The sequence below is a fragment of the Aquarana catesbeiana genome, linkage group LG05 (assembly GCF_042186555.1).
Source record: "Aquarana catesbeiana isolate 2022-GZ linkage group LG05, ASM4218655v1, whole genome shotgun sequence".
NCBI lineage: Eukaryota > Metazoa > Chordata > Amphibia > Anura > Ranidae > Aquarana > Aquarana catesbeiana.
Window position 1 is genome coordinate 631899188 of NC_133328.1, and position 20773 is coordinate 631919960.

Here is a 20773-nt window from a genome sequence, read left to right on the forward strand (position 1 = left end):
TCCTCCTCAATCCTCCTTCTTGATGAGGATGAAGACACTGAATTAGGAACTCGAGAATACACATAATCTTCCCCAAATTCATCATCATCTTCATCTACCTCCTTTTCCTCTGGTGAAGACACTTGACTAAAAGGTTTGGGAACACACATATTCTTCTCCAAATTCATCATCTTCCTCTTCCATTTCATCAGCTACAGTTGGCATTTCCTTCTGTGAGCATGTGCGAGGTGGAGTTGGCTTCGAAGGAGGTAATAGAGGTGCTTGAGGAACCCTCACTGCTTCCGATAGTGGTAGCAAGTGATTCCGGTGCCACATCTCACCTTCTCACCATCAGGTCTGATCTGATACACCGGTAAACCAGGAAGTTGTTTATACACATTATAAGGCTGTGGCCTCCACCAATCTGCCGGCTTGTGTTTTCCAGGTACTCCCAGATTTTTCAGTAGCACATGATCACCTGGTTGTAAGTCCTGAATCTTTACTCTCGAATCAAAGTTCCGCTTATTTTGAGACTCCCTAGTAGCAGCATGTTCCATGGCTTTCTCATAGGCTTGTCGCATGTTCTCCCGCAGTCTATTCACTTATCCCTTGTGTGATGTTAAGGGAGTATCGTCAAGAGAGGTGCCAAAAGCCAGGTCAGCATGGAGTCGAGCTTATCTCCCAAACATAAGGAGAGTAACCAGTGGCATCACTCTCTGTGCAATTGTAAGCATGCACTAGTGCTGCTAAGTGGTTCCCCTAATGCTGTTTCTTGCCTGGGGTCAAAGTTCCCAACATGTTTAATAGAGTCCGATTGAATCGTTCAGGTTGAAGGTCACCTTGAGGGTGATATGGCGTGGTAGGAGACTTCTTGATACCCAGTAAGGCACACAACTGGTGGACTAGACGACTCTCAAAGTCTCTCCCTTGGTCTGAATGAATTCGCACAGGTAGTCCATAGTGCACGAAAAATGTTTTCACAAGCACCTTGGCTACGGTGCTAGCCTTCTGGTCCTTAGTAGGGTAAGCCTGTGCATAGCGAGTGAAGTGATCAGTCACGACCAAGATACGGTTTCTTCCACCTGCATTGGGTTCCAGGCACAGAAAGTAAATGCAAACCAAGTCTAACAGCTCCTGACTTTGCAATTGACCCATTGGAGTGGCCCTAACTGGCAGGGTTTTCCTAGGGATGCAAGTTAGACAGTAACTCTCTGCCTCTCTCCTCAGATTGGGCCAATAGAACCTGTCTCTAATTAATCGTAAAGTTCTGTCTGTTCCCAGGTGGCCATGTTCGTCATGCAATGACTCTAGAACGACGCTTTTCCGGGAGAAACAGCTGCCACCTTTCCTCCTTGTCTCCAGCTGGGCAACGCCTGTACAGCACTCCATCTCTAATTTGCAACCGATCCCATTCTCGATGCATGATCTTTGCTCCCTTTATATGACTCTTCAGCAACAGTCCGGGATCCTGCTTATTCAAGGCCTGTAACGCCAACTGACCCAGTGGGTCCTACTCTTGGTCGCTCTTCAAATCTCTCTTGGACAGTTGGGGTAGGCCTTCTCCTCTTACTTGTGTCAGTCCACAGTAAAGCCTTGGTATGCCAGATGGGTGGACTCCCATGTGTTTGGCAGCCACTCCTCCTTTCATCTTCTCGTCTAGTCCCCGACACAAGGCCCACACTCCTTCTTCGGTCACATAAGCCCATTCCTCCGATTTCTCTTCTATGAGGCCTGCGAGATAAGGCATCCGCATCCTGGTTCCCAACTCCAGGCCGGTAGTTCAGGCGGAACCGAAATCCTGCCATAGCTGCTAACCACCTGTGTCCTGTGGCATACAGATTTGCTGTGGTCAAAACGTAAGTTAAGGAATTGTTGTCCGTCTTGACAATGAACTCAGCTCCATACAAATAGTCTCTTAACTTATCCACCACAGTCCACTTAAGGGCCAAAAATTCCAGTTTATGTACAGGGTAGTTCTTCTCTGATGGGGTGAGGCTTCTACTCGCATAGGCCACTAGTCTCAATCCCCCTTTCTGTTCCAGATACAGCACTCCTCTGAGGCCTTCTCTACTGGCATCCACATATAGCTCATAAGGCAGGCCAGTATCAATGTAGGCCAAAACTGGAGCCTCTGAGACTTTTCCTCAATTGCCAAAACACTCTTTCACATAGAGGAGTCCATTGACTCTGGACAGACTCTCATTTCTTGCGAGTGCCACTCTTCTTGGGTTTCACTCCTTCTCCCTCTCCAGTGACCGCTTGCAACAACTCATTAAGAGGCCTGGCAATCTTAGCGAAGTTGGCCACAAATCTTCGGTAGTAGGAGCAGAAACCTAGAAAAGATCTCAACTCGGTTACAGTTCTTGGTCTAGGCCAGGTAGTGACAGCCTCCATCTTCTGAGGATCTGTGGTAACTCCTCCTGCAGAAACCACCTGACCCAAGTAGGTAATGGAAGTTCTGTAAAACTGGCATTTGTCTAGTGACAGCTTCAGTCCCTCCTCATGAAGATGAGAGAATACCTTTTCCAAATCGGGCTTCATGCTCTTCTAGGGTCTTCCGGAACACAAATGATGCCAACTAGGTACACCAGGACTTCCACAAGATTCATATCTCCTACTGTTCTTTCCATCAGGTGTTGAAAGGTAGCAGGGGGCCCCCTCAACAGGCCCTGAGGCATCCGACTAAACTCGTAGAATCCCAATGGGCATATGAATGGTTTTGGCCCCTCTCTTCCTTTGCTTCCTGGAGCTCTGTTTCCAATTGAGGTTCTCAGTTGGCTCCCTCACTGAGATCCCCGGGAGTTTTGTGCCGGTTGGTCTTTCAGTAATGTTTTTAACATCTTCACCAACTCCTCCAGTAGCTCAGCATTCACTTCCTTTCCTGGGCACTGGTTCTTGAATCACCACACTTATAGCACTTCCGAATACCCGTCCGTTCAACCTGGTGTTTGACCTGTGCTTCCATCACTTGTAAGAAAGCTTGCTGTACCTGTTCTTGGACTTGAGCTCCACTTTCTGGTGACTTGACAGGAGTGGCTTTTGGAGTGGATTGCACTATAGGGATCTTAGTGTGCTCTCCCCACTCATCGCTCTCTTCCGCGCTACCATCCACTTAAACTGATTGTGCAGTGATCTTCTCACTCTTCTAAAATGTCCTTGCTGTGAGTCGAGCCTCCTGATTCTTCTCATCCAAAATAGCCTCCTCTTCCCTCACCAACCCCATCAACTCTGGGTAAGAAGGAGCCTCTTTGTTACCTTTCAAAAGCAAATAGGAGCACGATGGGATGGTTTGGCCTAGCTCCTTGTAGGGTCTGGTCCATCCGGACTTTGTCTGCCTCTTTAGAATGATCTGGTGCAGAATTTGGTCTATGCGGACAATATATTCCGACAACTTCTCTCCTCTCATCTGGTGGGTATGCTCAAACTTATACATCAGATAGCGTCTCCACTCATCCGTAAACAGCATAGAGGGCCTCGATATAGTCCCTGGCTTCACAATCCAGCTTTCCCCTCTTCAAGCCCCTCATGACATCTGCTGCTGGGCTCAACAGGCTCTCGCTAATTCGCCATCTTTCCACTGGTCCTGACACATTCTTGTATTCTATGGCTTGCATAGCCTGATCCATCCAACTATCGAATTCTTCTTCCCCATCTGGTCTAGGTACACGACCTGAGAAGGTCGGTAGCTTTTGATATCCCTCATTGGTGGATGTCTTGTGACTCTGTATCAGACTGTCTACTAGGCGACTCTTGTCCAGATAGAATGATGCAGGAGGCATTCCGGTTTCTGGGCTTTCTACTGCTACACTGGTGGTATTTGGATTATCCACAGTTGGACTGCCTGCGACAGGGCTCTCTGGTGGTGACCCAAGGGGACTTTTAAGTTGCCTCCTCCGGCAAATGTACTGGGATAACATGGCCATCTAGGCCTCCTGCTAGACTCACCATACCCTTTTTGAACTCTGCCGGAACGTCCTCTTTCCACTCTAGAAGAGCATAGGTGAAATCTTCCTCCAAGTCATGTTTCATGTCCAAGAGATAGGACCCCTGTTCTGGGACAGCCTTTCTCATCAACTGCCATACCTCTTTATCGAACCACCGGACTCCTGGTAGCCTCAGAACTGTGGTTTTCTCTACCCGGCTCCCATACCCCATTCGGTGGCCGTAGCTGAGTCCATGACCTCTTCTACTCTGGACTCATCAGCTGATCTGCTCAGGCACCCCAGATGGGATATCTCGGTGGGACCTCCAAATGTAGCGGTACCCCCATGAGGGCTGCTGATTGACTCTATACCCCACTGGCTGCTCGGACTCTGCAGATCCTCTCTTACCTCTGACACCTTGGGTTCCATGCTGTAATAGGATGTTATCAATGTGAAACTCACACAATGTCACTGAACCACTCAAAGAGTTTACTAAAGTGAATAATAAAACACAAATGAACAATATGAATGAACACAAATAATATATGACAGTTGATAACTACAAGCTTAGATATGAAAATGCGAACTTAATAGTCACCGTAAGAAGCGTATGCAGACAGGTGTACAATGGGACAAGTGTTCAATATGCTCCGAAAGCTATATTTAACACCTTCCCACTGAGGCCTCAATACACACACACACACACACACACCAAACTGCAATATAATATTACTTACATTTAATAATACAATATTTAACCTGTACTCAAGGGCTCCCCCTAGGTTGTAACTCAATGTTCAAACTACAAAGTAGAACTGTGATGCTTTGCAAAAGATGATAAAAGTTCCTTGACTCCAGATATCTTCAGCTAGCCTGTAGTTTAAACTGCAGTATTTGTAATCCAACAGGGCAAAAGAAAGAAATCAAACTGTAGAAAAAAATGGTGCATTGATAACTGTGTGACTGAAGAAATATGAAGTTTGTAACTTCCTCCTTATGTGTAAGTGCAATACAGTACTGACTTTACAGCACAGGGAATAACAAGCCCCAGAGTTCAGCTGTATGTGGCCTGTGAATCTGTGAATAAGTAGAATCACTTCTGTGGAACTACAAGTCTCACCAGCAGTCTGTAAATAACTCACTCAGCAAACAGTGCGCTTTACTGTAATGGGCAGGTGCCCTCTCACCACAACAGAGGCTTGGAGGCTCCGTCCGGACTCCCCTCCTGATGTCTCAGTCTGATGAAAAGATGGCGCCGCCGCGCTGTATAGGCCGCAGTCTTCTGGTCACACACACACAGACCTCCTGCTGGCAGGTATTGAATGGCGTCCAGCGAGGCTGAAACATGGCCGCGCCAATCCTTTTATTACTGCTCCCAGCATGCAGTGCTGCGCGCTTTGCATGGTCTGTATTGTAGTTCAGGGCTGATCCAGCTAACAGAGTCACTTCCTCCTCCAGACTACATCGCCCACAATGCTTTGCAGCGCTGCTTCTCAGGAATTAAAAGAAAGTCCTAACAGCATAAAAAGGACACTAGAGGGAGCCAAAACTCATTTGCAAACCATAACAATTGTAATGCCTTATATTAGCAAACCTTGGCTACAATTATTATTGTTGATTAATATTATTATTATTATTGTTGTATATTATTATTAATAATGCGTTACGTTCCATTCATTTAGATACGGCATTCGTTATTTCGGATAATTCGTAACTTTGGATAAATTTGTATTAGTTACATTCCCTAAGAGACAAATTTTAACGAAAATTCCCAATACCTATAATTAAATAGTCAGTTATTATTAATTAGTCAGTTAGATTATTATTTTGAATTTTCGGATTTTATCATTTAGGAATTGCGATCATACCGAATGACCCGAAAAAAGAAAAAAAAAAAAGGAACTAATTTTTCAGCAGTGAAAATGTCTATCAGATTGTCCACTGCACTATCGCAGTCCAATTAAAAGTTGCTGATCGCCGCCTTTAGTGGTATAAATAAAAAAAAAAAAAAATCCAGTCTATATCCCATAGTTTGCTATGACTTTCACACAAACCAATCAATATACACTTATTGGGATTTTTTTTTTTTTTTTTTTTTTTTTTTTTTTTTTACCAAAGACATGGACATGGAGCTGGCCAAAATTTATGAAGAAATTTGAGTTTTTTTATTGGATATCTTTTATAGCAGAAAGCAAAAAATTTCGGGGGGGTTTACAACATTTTTGATGTTTTTTAGTTTATATTGCAAAAAATAAAAACCGCAGAGGTGATCAAATACCACCAAAAGAAATCTCTGTGTGAATAAAATGATATCAATTTCATTTGGGTACAGTGCTGCATGACTGTGCAAGTTGCCAGTTAAAGTGGCGCAGTGCTGAACAGCAGGAAAAAAAAAGGTTTTGTCATGAAGTAGAAACCTTTCCTGGGGGGCTGAAGTGGTTAAAGCAAAAGTGCAAATTTTGAATTTTTTATGACATTGGCATGTTTATTGTAGTTTGTGTGTCTTTTATCATAGAGGAAGGTTTGTTCCAGGTCTAGGGACTGAGGAAACAAAACTCCCCTGTGCAGCTCCAGTACGGCGTTCACACCATTCATCACATGTTCTGGTTTGTATACGGTGCACGCGCTGGTGTGCGCTGTGTAGGGGCGGGGTGAACATTGTTACACACTTTTTTTTTTTAATTTTGTAATATTTTTTTTTTTTTACTGAAGTTACACAGTTGCATTTCATTCAATTATATGCAAAGCAGTGCACAGACATTTTTATGCATGTATAGTGTGACACCCTGGTGTCCAGAGCCCTAAGGCCTCCTTTAGTGAACACGGGTGGTTGATCTCTGTTCCCCCTTATCCCCTCCCCCCCCCAACCTTGCCCTGGGCACTGGACAACCCTGACTCGGGACAGACCACCAGCTACACTATATTGTCAAAAGTATTGGGACACCTGCCTTTACATACACTTTAATGGCATCCCAGTCTTATCATTTGGTGGAGGGGGGATTATGGTGTGGGGGTGTTTTTCAGGGGTTGGGATTGTCCCCTTAGTTCCAGTGAAGGGAACTCTTAAGGTGTCAGCATACCAAGACATTTTGGACAATTTCATGCTCCCAACTTTGTGGGAACAGTTTGGGGATTTCCTGTTCCAACATGACTGCGCACCAGTGCACAAAGCAAGGTCCATAAAGAGATGGAGGAGCGAGTTTGGGGTGGAGGAACTTGACTGGCCTGCACAGAGTCCTGACCTCAACCTGAAAGAATTCGAGTGGAGACGGCGAGCCAGGCCTTCTTGTCCAACATCAATACCTGACCTCACAAAACCGCTTCTGGAAGAATGGTCAAACATTCCCATAGACACACTCCTAAACCTTGTGGACGGCCTTCCCAGAAGAGTTGAAGCTGTTATAGCTGCAAAGGGTGGGCCAACTCAATATTGAAACCCTACGGACTAAGACTGGGACGCCATTAAAGTTCATGTGTGTGTAAAGGCAGGCGTCCCAAGCTGGCGGCTCTCCAGCTACAAGTCCCAGGAGGCATTGCAAGGCTGACAGTTACAAGCATGACTCCCACAGGCAGAGGCATGATGGGACTTGTAGTTTTGCAACAGCTGGAGGGCCACCAGTTTGAGACCCCCTGGAAAAGGTAGGCGTCCCAATACTTTTGGCAATATAGTGTAGCTGGTGGGCTGTCCCAGGACAGGGTTGCCCAGTGCAAGGATCCAGAATTGCGCCCCCTTCCCCCACTGTTAATACATGCTGTAGAATGGGTGTACCACCCTGCATCCCTTCTTTGCCCCCTTGCTTCCCTGCGCCCAGGGCAGCTGCCCCCTCCTGCCCACCCCTTGTCCCGGCCCTGGGTGGACACATCCATATACATGATAACGCTCACAGTTTTTCTACAGCATTTCACTTTTGGCAGGCAATACCGCCGCTAAAAACGCGCCCCATTCACATGAAACGGTGGGATATTGCACGCGGTGGCATATTGTCTAAGGCAGGGGTCTTCGAAACTGCAGCCCTCCAGTTGTTCAGGAACTACAATTCCCATCATGCCCCAGTCATGTCTGTGAATGTCAGAGTTTTACAAAGCCTCATGGGACGTGTAGTTCTGCAACAGCAGGAGGGCCGTAGTTTGAGCATCCCTGGTCTAAGAGCTCATTCATACACGCAGCGGGCCCTGCCGCCCCTCTGAAAAGCAATCTGCAGTGGATCACTTTACAGAGGTGTAGAGGTGCTTTGAAAAAAAAAAAAAAAAAAAAAAAAAAAGGCGAAATATTGCCTCCTCGACGCTTGTTTTAACCCTGAAAATGCTGACCCGCCTTGCCACAACAGCTGGCATTACACCCGGCTACAGCACAGCCCCAATTGGCTGCATTCGGCAGCAGTACTGCCCCCCTGAAATAGGGTTGCCATCTCATCCCTTTAAACCCAAACACATGTTAATCACACGGGTTCTGAGGATAATTTAATGCAGGTAAGGCACCAAGTGAGTATAATTACCACCTTAATCAGGCACAGAACCCGTGTAATTATGCCCTTAAAATTTTTTTTTTTCCCCTTGTTTAGGTGGGTGGGGCTAAAACCACGGCTCAACCACCCGCCCATATAAAAAAAATTAATTAATTAAATTTAAAAAAAAAACACACACACCACAGGTGTTAATCTGATTGAATCCATCCAGTTCAACCCACATAAAAAAAAAAAAAAAAAAAAGAAAAAAAAGAAAAAGGAAAACACTCGAAAACCTCTAAATACACACTCCTATTGTATACCCACAATTGATCCAGAGCAAGGCAAAAAAAAAAAAAAAAATGCACATCACCTCCGAGCCGTCTGTCAATCAATCACAGGTCACTAGGACTATAGAAAAAAGAAAAAGAAAAAAAAAAAAAAAAAAATCAGCGGCCCACGTGAATGAGCCCTAAGGGCGGTGAACCGTTGGCGGCCCGTCCATTAGGGGCACTGCCGCCTCCTCTATCCACGGCCGCTATTTTGCAGGACACCGCCACCCCCTATTCAGGCGTCCGGCCCCTTTCAGGACGCCGGGGGGCACTTGAATTACAGTGGCGGGGGTGTTTTTTTTTTTTTTTTCTAAGCACCTGATTAGAGCCATACGCTCTAATAGGCTTCAAAATAGGGTGGGCCCCTGGCGCAGAGCATCGGGGTGCTACAACAGCGAATGAAACACTGATCCTCAATCTGGCCAATCAGAAGCAGGTCGGAGACCCGTTTTCCGATTGGCCGAAAAAGAGAAAAAAAAAGAGTCCCAATTGGCCACCGAGGATGAGGGAGGAAAACGAAAGCCGCCACGGCACCGTGGAGAGCAGGGGGAAGGGAAAGCTGTCGCCCCCCCAGTGAGGGAAGCCGCCAGTGAAGCCCTGCCCAACATAGATGGGGTAAGTGCACCAGACCCAAACTGCCTGGGGGGGGGGTACTGTTTGTAGAGTTGCCACCTCATCCCTTTAATCCAGGACACATATGAATTACACAGGTTCTGAGGCTAATTGAATGCAGAGAAGGCATCAAGTGAGTTTAATTACCACCTTAATCAGCCACAGAACCCGTGTAATTAATGTGTCCTGGATTAAAGGAATGATGTGGCAACCCTGTTTGCCACCCCCCCCCAAAAAAAAAAAAAAAAAATTACCACCAGCCGCCACTGCGGTGAACATAAGAAACAAAAGCCTTTATAAAAATTGTTGAAATTGATTTCCTTTTTTTTTTTTTTTTTTTTTTGTGATGCCAACACCTCCCCCATAGAACAGCGAGACCACCCTAAACAATCAATAATATCGATTACCTTTCGCGCTCAATGATCTGCGGCGCTCTATTCCACGTGTATCGTGTCCGTGTTGGCGCTGAGCCCTGTCCTTGTGTGGCACCTCCTGTGTGTTCTGATGATTCTGGGAGGAATCAGCAGCCGGAATAACCAGTTCCTGACGAGCTCAGGTGCGGACAGACACCGAATCTACAGATTTGTACAAATCATCACATAAAGGCCTCGTGTACATCAGGTGGTGTTTGGCTGCGGGGCATTCGATTCCAGCATGCGGGTTTACACAGCTCCCAACTGTCCCTGATTTGTAGCAATGTCCCTCTGTCCCTCATTCCTCTTCATTTGTCCCTCATTTTGGTCTGATCTATATAGTTGTATATAAAATGCACTTTTTATTCATCAAAACCTTTCATCCGATTTCTAAATTGCTGCATTTGTAAATTCCAAAAGCCAATATAAAGGAATAGTAGTGGTAAAAAAAAAAAAAGCACTTGTGGGTTTAACCAAACTTGTTTTTTTTTATTGTACAATTCTCCTTTAAGGGGGCGTGGCCGGGAGGTGTGTCCTATGCCTGCAGACTTTTGCTGATAGGTGTCCCTCGTTCCCATCTCAAAAAGTTGGGAGGTGTGGGGTTTGTTTTCACGTTGGCTTCAGCTTATATAAAGAGCGGTGTGAACAGCAAGCTTGGCTAAAGCTTCTAGCAGGCTTCAGCACTTCTTGAAGCTTGTTAAAAGCCTGCTAGCAGCCACTTGAAGATCAGACCCTTTTTCTGACCCTTTTGTTTACATGTAACAAGAATTTTTTTTTTTTAGAACTCCCAAATATTATATATATATTTTTTTTTAAAAGCAGAGGCCCTAGAGAATAAAATGGTGGGTTTTGCAGTTTTTTTATGTTACACAGTATTTACGCAGCAGTTTTTCAAACGCTATTTTTCAGGAAAAAATAAACTTTTGTGAATTTTTATACAAAAAAAAAAACACAATACATAACCCCAAATTTTTGGTAAAATATGCAAGATGATATTACACCAAGTGAATAGATACCACACATGTCACGCTTTAAGGCTCCATTCACATTAAAGAGGAGGGCCCATGAAAAAAAAAAAATAAATAAAAGTCAGCAGCTACAAATACTGCAGCTGCTGACTTTTAATTGGACACTTGCCTGTCCCAGGGTCCAGCGATGCGGGGGATCGAAGCCCCGCTTGTCCCCCACACTGCTCGGCGACGCCGGCATTTTAACTGTGGGCACCCGGCTGTGGCTTCACAGCCTGGCACCCACTGCGCATGCGCGAGCCGCACGGCGCCGCGCGCTGTCACTGGCCCCGTAATCATCTGGGACCTGTCATGTGTCCCAGATGATTGACAAGAGGGAGGGTAGAGAGGCGATCTCCCTTCCTGTGCCGAGGGGGAAGTGATGTCACCAGCCCAGGCACCGAAGAAGGCAGACTACGAGGGACCCCCTAGCAACAGGCATTTAGAGGTGAGTAAAAAAAAAAAAATTTCTTCAAATGTTTTTTTATGATTTTTTTTTTAAGCACAATACTAATTTTTTCTTTTTTGGGGTGGAACTCCACTTTAATGCATTTTTTGATGCATTTTGCAGAAATGCATGAGAATTTTTTAACATGGGTTCCTATGGAACATGTTCACATCAATGCATTTTTGTGCCTCTGCGTTTTTGGAAAGGATCGGGGACTTTTTTTCATGCAAAAATGCAGCGTTTTGCATGTAATAGAATTCAATGGACCGGCATCCAAAAACGCAAGTACCGCGTTTTGCGTTTTTTTTGCTTTCTTTTTTCTTACACTGTATACAGTGTCCCTGAAACAGAGGACGGGGACGCCCCGGACCCCCTGCTGTCAGCCGCATCCATCTGCAGTGTGAAGCCAACCTCACAGAGGAGGTCTGGTGCTAGAATTACCATCCATGATCTGATGTTCGCGGTGATACCTCACGTGTGTGGGACAATTGCTGTTGTCCTTTGCGTGCGATCACGGGGGCTCTTAAAAAAAAAAAAAAATTAAATATTTATGTATTTTTACGCTGTCCCTTTCATTTTTTTAAATCACTTTTACCGCTGTCACAAGAAATGTAAACATCCCTTGCGATCAAAAAGATCGGTGTTTTCAAATGCTTTTAAATTTTTTTTTTAAATGGCGATGTTGACATTCGGGTAAACTGAAAGTGATGTCAGGTCATTGTTTCTGGGTCACCATAGCCAAGTGCTGATCGAAGCCGATCCGGTGTTTGTTCGGCTCTCCGATCAGCCGTTTTCTGGTGGGATGGGAGAGCCCGAAAAAGCTGCAGAAAGCAGCAGGGGGGGGGGGGACATCCGCTCCCTCTGCTTGTAAAAGCAATCCAGTGGCTAGTTAGGCTCCATTCACACTAGCGCGTTTTTTGATGCATTTTGCAGAAATGCACGGTAATTTTCTAACATGGGTTCCTATGGAACATGTTCACATCAATGCCTTTTTGTATCTCTGCATTTTTGGAAAGGGTCAGGGACTTTTTTTCATGCAAAAAGCAGCGTTTTGCATGTAATGGATTTCAATGGACAAGCATCAAAAACGCAAGTGCACCGTTTTTGCAGTGTTTTTGCAGCGTTTTTGGTGCGTTTTTGCCGTTTTTTTTTTTTTTTAATTTTTTTTTTTCTGTAATTTTTTTTTAAGACTGTAAAAAAAAATGAAGAAAAAAAAAAAAACGCAAATCGCGGCAAAAACGCGGCAAAAACGCCGCAAAAACGCTACAAAAACGCTGCTCAAAAAACGTGCCAAGCATGAAAAAAAAACCTCCAAAAACGCTCAAAAGCAACATGCATAGGTGTGAATCGAGCCTTAGCCTCTAGGATTGTTTTTACAAGAGAGCCGACCCCTGGCTGCGGGCATCCTCCTGGTATAACCACTAGGGGTACGTCGCTGGCAGTGGCGGCCCGTCCATTAGGGGCCCATGGGGGAGGGGGGGTTTGAAGCTTCAGGCTTCTAGGCGCCAAAAAAGGGGGCGCTGCGCCTCGAGCCCACTCAGTTGTGTGACAATAGCGAATTCTCACACTGATTCTCCTCCCAGCCAATCAAGAAGCGGGTCTTAAGACCCTTAACCTGATTGGCTGAATGGACAGGCAATCTTAATGAACGCCTAGGAGGAAGAGGGAGAAGCCGCGTGGCCGGAGCTGCTGTAACACCGATGTGATGGAGAGAGGACACAGGAGCCGCTGCCCACCACCCGCCACCCACCACCTAGATGGGGCAAGTGCCAGACCAATGGGGAGACAGCGGGCGGTGGGGAGTTGTGCCGCCGGCCGCCTGTGGGGGAGTGGTTGTTTACCACCCAAAAAAAAATACTAGCCACCACTGGTCACTGGTCAGCAAGTAAAGTGGCAATCAGCACTCCCATTGGGATCTGTGTTCAACATTAAGCCCTGGTTCACACTGACTGCAGGTTAGAAATCGTGCGAGTTTAGCCCCCAGTGCAGCCACTGTGCCCATCAAATGCCCTCACTGTGCCCATCAAATGCCCTCACTGTGCCCATCAAATGCTACCACTGTGCCATCAAATGCCGCCACTGTGCCCATCAATTGCAACCACTGTGCCATCAAATGCCGGGTGACGGGTATCAGACCCGCGCTTCCTGATTAGCGGAGAGACGGTTCAGTGTTAAAAAAGCAAATATTCATTCACTTTTCTAACACACCTGGGTACGCTCCGAGTTCACCTTTTATTGAAGCCTATTAGAGCCTATGGCTCCAATCAGGTGCTTCAAAAATACCCCCGCCACTGTAATTCAGGAAAAAGGGGTCGGACGCCTGAATAGGGGACGGCGGCGGCCATGGATAACCAGGGGGGTGGCTAGAGAAAGTGGATTGCGCCCATGCGCCCTTAACGGACGCATCGCCCTGACTGAAATGACACTTTCTTACACATAGGTACAACAGTTTCAGTCATTACTTTTCCTTCCCTTTTTATTTCTATATTTTTTTATTTTTATATTTTGTTTTTATATTCTTGTTTTTATTTTATTCCTATTTTATATCTTATTTTATTATACTTTATCCTACTCTAAAATACACAAAAGTACTCAGTTAGAATGGGTTTTTGACAAGGAATCTAGAATTGTTGAAATCTTAAACTGTAAAATGGTCCAACTGTCCATCCAGCGCTTAAAGTATACCGGTAACTAAAGGCATAAAAATGAATTGCAATGTAGTGCTAAAGATGAAAATGTAAGCAATGGATGTATATGAAAATTATTGCTGCAATTGTTTGGATGGGGCAGATTGTATTCAGATGTCACAGCGATTTTACTGCTGATGAGAACACTCATGTAAAGAGGGGGCTCTGATGAAAGGGGGACTGTGATGTAAAGGGGAGTTTGATGACGATCCCCATCCCACCCCCAATCAAAGTCCCTCTTACATCAGAATCCTTCCCCACTCTGATATTTAGGGGGACTCTGATCTAAGAGGGGCTTTGAGGACTTTGATGGGGGGCTGAATTGCGAATCATCATTTAAAGAGGGGGCTCTGCTATAAAGGGGGACTTTGATAAAAGAGAGACTCCAGTGTACTTTGATGGGGGCTCTGATGTAAGAGGGGACTCTGATTGGAACCCTCATGTAAATATAGGATTCTGATGAAAGGGGGACTCCTATGAAAAGGGAAGTTTGATGGGGTCACTGATGTAAGTGGGGACTCTGATGAAAGAGGGGTGCCGATTAAATGGGGAACTTTGATGGGGGGCTCAGATGTAAGAGGGGACTCTGATGGGAACCCTCATGTAAAGACAGGACTCTGATGAGCCCTCATGTAAAGAGAGGACTCTGATGGGAGCCCTCATGTAAAGAAAGGACTCTGATGAAAAGGGGACTGTAATGTAAAGGGGAGTTTGATGGGGACTTTGATATATGGGGGGGACTCAGATGTAAGAGGGGCTTTGATGGGGGCTGTGATGGGGATCATCATGTCAAGAGGGAACTCTGATGTAAGGCGGATTCTCATGTAAGAGGGAACTGTGATGGGAACCCTTATGTAAAGAGGGGACTCTGGTGAAAGGGAGACTCCTATGTTAAGGGGAGTTTGAAGGGGACTCTGATGTAAGGGAGCACTCTAAAGTAATAGGGGGCTCTGATGGGGATCATCATAGAAAGAGGGGGGGGGCTCTGATGAAATAGGGATTCTGATATAAGAGGGAGCTTTGATGGGCCCTCTGAACAGGGGAATCTTATAGGAACCCTAACATAAGGAGGGGACTCTGATGAAAAGGGGACTGTGATGTAAAGGAGAGTTTGATGGAAATTCTAAAGTAAGAGGGGCTTTGATGGACCCTGTGATTGGGATCATCATGTAAAGAGGGGGCTCTGATGTAAGGAGGAACTTTGATGGGGGCTTTAATGGGAACCCTCATGTAAATATGGGATTCTGATGAAAGGAGGACTCCTATGTAAAGGGGAGTTTGATGGGGGCACTAATGTAAGGGGGCACAATGATGAAGGGGGGGGCACCAAATAAAGGGGGAAATTTGATGTGTGTTCAGATGTAAGAGGGGACTCTGATGGGAACCCTCATGTAAAGAGAGGACTCCGATAAAAGAGGGACTGCAATGTAAAGGGGAGTTTGATGGGGACTCTGATCTATGGGGGGGCTCTGATGTAAGAGGGGCTTTGCTGGGGGCTGTGATGGGGATAATCATGTAAAGAGGGAACTCTGGTGTAAGGGGGGACTCTGATGTAAGAGGGAACTGTGATGGGAACCCTCATGTAAAGAGGGGACTCTGGTAAAAGGGGGAATTTTGAAGGGGGCTCTGATGTAAGAGAGGACTCTCATGGGAATCCTTATGTAATAAGCGGACTTTGATGAAAGAGGGACTCCTATGTAAAGGGGAGTTTGAAGAGGACTCTGATGTAAGGGAAGCACTGTAAAGTAATAGGGGGCTCTGATGGGGATCGTTATATAAAGGGGGGGTCTGATGTAAGGGGGACTCTGATGAAACAGGGACTCCAATATAATGAGGAGCTTTGATGGAGCCACTGAAGAGGGGAATCTTATGGGAACCCTCATATAAGGAGGGGACTCTGATGAAAAGGAGAGTATAATGGGAACTCCAAAGTAAGAGGGGCTTTGAGGACTTTGATGGACACTGTGATTGGGATCATCATGTAAAGTGGGGGGCTCTGATTAAAAGGGGAACTTTGATGGGGGCTCTGATGGGAACCCTCATGTAAATATGGGATTCTGATGAAAGGAGGACTCCTATGTAAAGGGAGGGGACTAATGCAAAGGTGTGGGGGGGGCTAATGTAAAGGGGGGGACTCTGATGAAAGGGGGGACTCCGAATAAAGGGGGAACTTTGATGGGGGCTCTGATGGGAACCCTCATGTAAATATGGGATTCTGATGAAAGGAGGACTCCTATGTACAAGGGAGGGAGAATAATGAAATTGGGGGGGGGGGACTCTGATAAAAGGGGGGACTCCGAATAAAGGGGGGAACTTTTATGGGGGCTCAGATGTAAGAGGGGATTCTGATGGGAACCCTCATGTAAATATGGGATTCTGATAAAAGGAGGACTCCTATGTAAAGGGGGGGGACTAATGAAAAGGGGGGGACTCCGATGAAAGGGGGGACTCTGAATAAAGGGGGAACTTTTAAGGGGGCTTAGATGTAAGAGGGGACTCTGATGGGGATCCTCATGTATATATGGGATTCTGATGAAAGGAGGACTCCTATGTAAAGGGGGGGGGACTCTGATGAAAGGGGGGACTCCGAATAAAGGGGAAACTTTTATGGGGGCTCAGATGTAAGAGGGGACTCTGATGGGAACCCTCATGTAAAAAGAGGGGCCTTTGATGAAAGGGGGACTGAAATGTAAAGTGGAGTTTGAAGGGGACTCTGATGTAAAGGGCGGGACTCAAGTTAATTTGGAATTTCTTCAGTGTTTTCTTTCTTTTCTCTGTTGTTGTAAATCATATCACGCTGATTAGAAATAAACATATTTGTTCATTTCGATTAGATTTGCTGATTTTATATAAGGAGTGTCCCCGGTACTGAGTTTATGACGTCTGCAGCTGATGGCTCCATGCTGTTATCTCATGGGTGACACAAGGGGGCAGAGTGGGGGTGTGTACAGGATGGAGACATCTCATTGGACGGATCACGACCCCCCCCCCCCCTTCCCAATCACACAGCACAATGTGAGCTGCACATGGCTGTACAAACACCGGCCTGAACATCAACAACGCGCAACGCACTCCGCCAGATCAATATCACCGGGCACATCAATAACCGACACACTGCCGGTCATAAAATACACCAAAATAGACATAAACATCATAAAGTCCAAACCCCCCAACTCATCACACAGCACCCCTCCACTGACGACCTCCCACACAGGAAATTGTAAAGTCATTATTTTGCTAATCATCACAACACGGATGTCACATGCTGCCTGATAATAAACCGCTTTCCTTTCGATGTTTACATTTTATTATCATATTTATAAATATTTATTACAGACACCAACAAAAGGCAAAAAAACAAGATAAGTCGGTAATAAGGGGGCGGGGTCAGGAAGGGGGGAAAATATGAACCCCCCCAGCCAGCTACAATGGACAGCAATCGGCTACAAACCAGAAGATCGGATTGGTGGGAAGATCAGTATTATAATGTAAATAAAACATGAACACGCCTGAATAGAAGGGGGGGGGCGGCGCCAAACCCCCAAATTTACTATTGTGAAAATGCGACTACCCTGTTTCCCCGAAAATAAGACCTAGTGTGATTGTCAGTGATGGTTGCAATATAAGCCCTACCCCCCAAATAAGCCCTACCCTGTTTCCCCCCAAAATAAGCCCTACCCTGAAAATAAGACCTACAAGGACTTTAACTAGGACATATTTGGGGGGTAGGGCTTATATTGCAGCCATCAATGACAATCACGCTAGGTCTTATTTTCGGGGAAACAGGGTATGTTTCAAAAAAAGGTTTAGAGCAGAGTGAGACTTTGATTGTGCCTCAGAGGAGTATAATAAAAAAAATATACACATACTTGAATTTATAGAAAAAATATACAAACTTTATTCACCCTTATTTAGTACCTTCTGAGAATAAACAAGTTAAAATGAGTTACAGCCTTGGAATTCTGAAGTCAGGGTGTGCCAATCCCGGACAGAATAGAGAAGATATGGCCTACGCGTTTCGTGGACAGTTCCGCTTCGTCAGGGCCCTGAGAGTAGCAGCACAGTGGCTATCACATGAATTCCATGAACTGTAGACAGAAGACACCGGCTCAGAGGGACATGGGTTTGGCCTTTGTGCCTGTGGGGACACTCCACCGCACCACGACGGAGGAAAAATGGCGAGGGAGGGAGAACCCCCAGAGTATATGCTGCAATCTACAAACACCTCTGATGGAAAAATCAAAGATGCCGTCAAGACCAGCTAATCAAGTAAATTGGATCCAGAGAAGATGGAATGTGTTTAAAGAGATTTTAGAAAAATGTCCGTAGAATAAGCCTCAGAGAGAAAATAATGATATTTCAAATAGCTGTTTCTCCTCCACGTCCCTCACATGAAAGGAGATGAGCCGCCCTCCTTTCTAAAGTCTCTTTTGCACACATTCCATCTTCTCTGGATCCAATTTACTTGATGAGCTGGTATTGAGTGCATCTTTGATTTTTCCATCAGAGGTGTTTGTAGATTGCAGCATATACTCTGGGGGTTCTCCCTCCTCCATTTTTCCTCCGTCGTGGTGCGGTGGAGTGTCCCCACGGGCACAAAGGCCAAACCCATGTCCCTCTGAGCCGGTGTCTTCCGTCTACAGTTCATTGAATTCATGTGATATCCACTGTGCTGCTACTCTCAGGGCCCTGACGAAGCGGAACTATCCGTGAAATGCGTAGGCCATATCTTCTCTATTCTGTCCGGGATTGGCACACCCTGACTTCAAAATTCCAAGGCTGTAACTCATTTTAACTTGTTTATTCTCAGAAGGTACTGCCGTATGGCACATGAATAAAGTTTGTATATTTTTTCTATAAATTCAAGTATGTGTATATTTTTTATTATACTCCTCTGAGGCACAATCAAAGTCTCACTCTGTTCTAAACATTTTTTTGAAACATAGTCACAGATTCTTAGGGGATGGTGCCTCTGCAGGAGTATCTGTGACTCCAGTTCTACCCCACCACTACATATATACTATTGTGAAAATCGGAGAGAGAGAACAACTAGAGCAATACGGTATCGCTCACGGAAAGTGCTTGACGATATATTACTGCCGTATTCATAAAAAGGTTTTTGGTTTGTGTTTTTTTTTATTTTTTATTATTTGGGTATCATATGGTGTTATATATTCAATTTACTAATACAATATTTTTGGTATGTTACTGATGCCATATTGCTCTATTTATTTATTTATTTTCTTTTTGATGTACTATATTGATCTGCAGGTAAATTATATTGTAGTGTCTTCTAACTGGCAGCATGAGGCCACATACACCCCTCATGGACTAAGAGCCTGCCCTGCCCCCCTCCTGGACTAAGAGCCTGCCCTGCCCCCCTCCTGGACTAAGAGCCTGCCCTGCCCCCCTCCTGGACTAAGAGCCTGCCCTGCACCCCTCATGGACTAAGAGCCTGCCCTGCACCCCTCCTGGACTAATAGCCTACCCTGCACCCCTCCTGGACTAAGAGCCTGCCCTGCACCCCTCCTGGATTAATAGCCTACCCTGCCCCCCTCCTGGACTAAGAGCCTGCCCTGCCCCCCTCCTGGACTAAGAGCCTGCCCTGCCCCCCTCCTGGACTAAGAGCCTGCCCTGCACCCCTCATGGACTAAGAGCCTGCCCTGCACCCCTCCTGGACTAATAGCCTACCCTGCACCCCTCCTGGACTAAGAGCCTGCCCTGCACCCCTCCTGGACTAATAGCCTACCCTGCACCCCTCCTGGACTAAGAGCCTGCCCTGCACCCCTCCTGGATTAATAGCCTACCCTGCACCCCTCCTGGACTAAGAGCCTGCCCTGCACCCCTCCTGGACTAAGAGCCTGCCCTGCACCCCTCCTAGACTAAGAGCCTGCCCTGCACCCCTCCTGGATTAATAGCCTACCCTGCACCCCTCCTGGATTAATAGCCTACCCTGCACCCCTCCTGGATTAATAGCCTACCCTGCACCCCTCCTGGACTAAGAGCCTGCCCTGCACCCCTCCTGAATTAATAGCTTACCCTGCACCCCTCCTGGACTAAGAGCCTGCCCTTTACCCCTCCTGGATTAATAGCCTACCCTGCACCCCTCCTGGACTAAGAGCCTGCCCTTTACCCCTCCTGGATTAATAGCCTACCCTGCACCCCTCCTGGACTAATAGCCTGCCCTGCACCCCTCCTAGACTAATAGCCTGCACTGCACCCCTCCTAGACTAATAGCCTGCCCTGCACCCCTCCTGGACTAATAGCCTGCCCTGCACCCCTCCAGGATTAATAGCCTAGCCTGCACCCCTCCTGGACTAAGAGCCTGCCCTGCACCCCTCCTGGACTAAGAGCCTGCCCTGCACCCCTCCTGGACTAAGAGCCTGCCCTGCACCCCTCCTGAGTTGTCAGCCTGCCCTGCACCCATCCAGTGCCCATCTCCCTCTTCTACAGCAAAGTAACACTCTAGATGGAGACATCTGTTCCTTCACAAGTCATTGGTGTGACCTTGTATTATACACAATGTATACATTCATATCCTATTTATACTAAGCGCTACAAATACAATTTTTAATCATTTTTTAATTATTTTAATGAAATGCAAACATGAAATTCTGTATATGAAATTTAAATGAAATTAATTTCCTTTTTCAGCCAGGAGGTGGCACTGTGGGCTCTTTAAAGCGTCCCTGTCTACAACCTCGAAAATTTCAATTGGACGTACAGAAAAATCGACAATCACAATGTGCCTTTGAATGTACTAGTAAGGCCTCGTGCAGACTGAGATATCTTTTCTCCTTACAGGAAGAACATAAAGTAAAGTTGTGTTTTTGTATACGCGTTTGGCGTTATTGCATTCTGTTGGCCAGAATATTAATTTATTCTGGCCATTAGAATGTATTAATTTGCGAATGTGCATAAACATGT

The 20773-nt window shown here is 45.9% G+C and overlaps 1 protein-coding gene across 4 annotated transcripts in view; it reads right to left on the reverse strand.

Moving 5' to 3' along the window:
* GPT (glutamic--pyruvic transaminase) overlaps positions 1 to 20773 on the reverse strand; it is a 126219-nt gene that overhangs the window by 95558 nt on the left and 9888 nt on the right. The window contains exon 1 of one of the 4 annotated variants that reach the window (XM_073632357.1): positions 9699 to 9845. The exons of the other annotated variants lie outside the window; for them this stretch is intronic. The gene's annotated coding sequence lies outside the window, so the exon portion shown is untranslated. Of the gene's footprint in view, positions 1 to 9698; positions 9846 to 20773 lie in introns of those variants that run through there. 4 annotated transcript variants of the gene reach the window in all.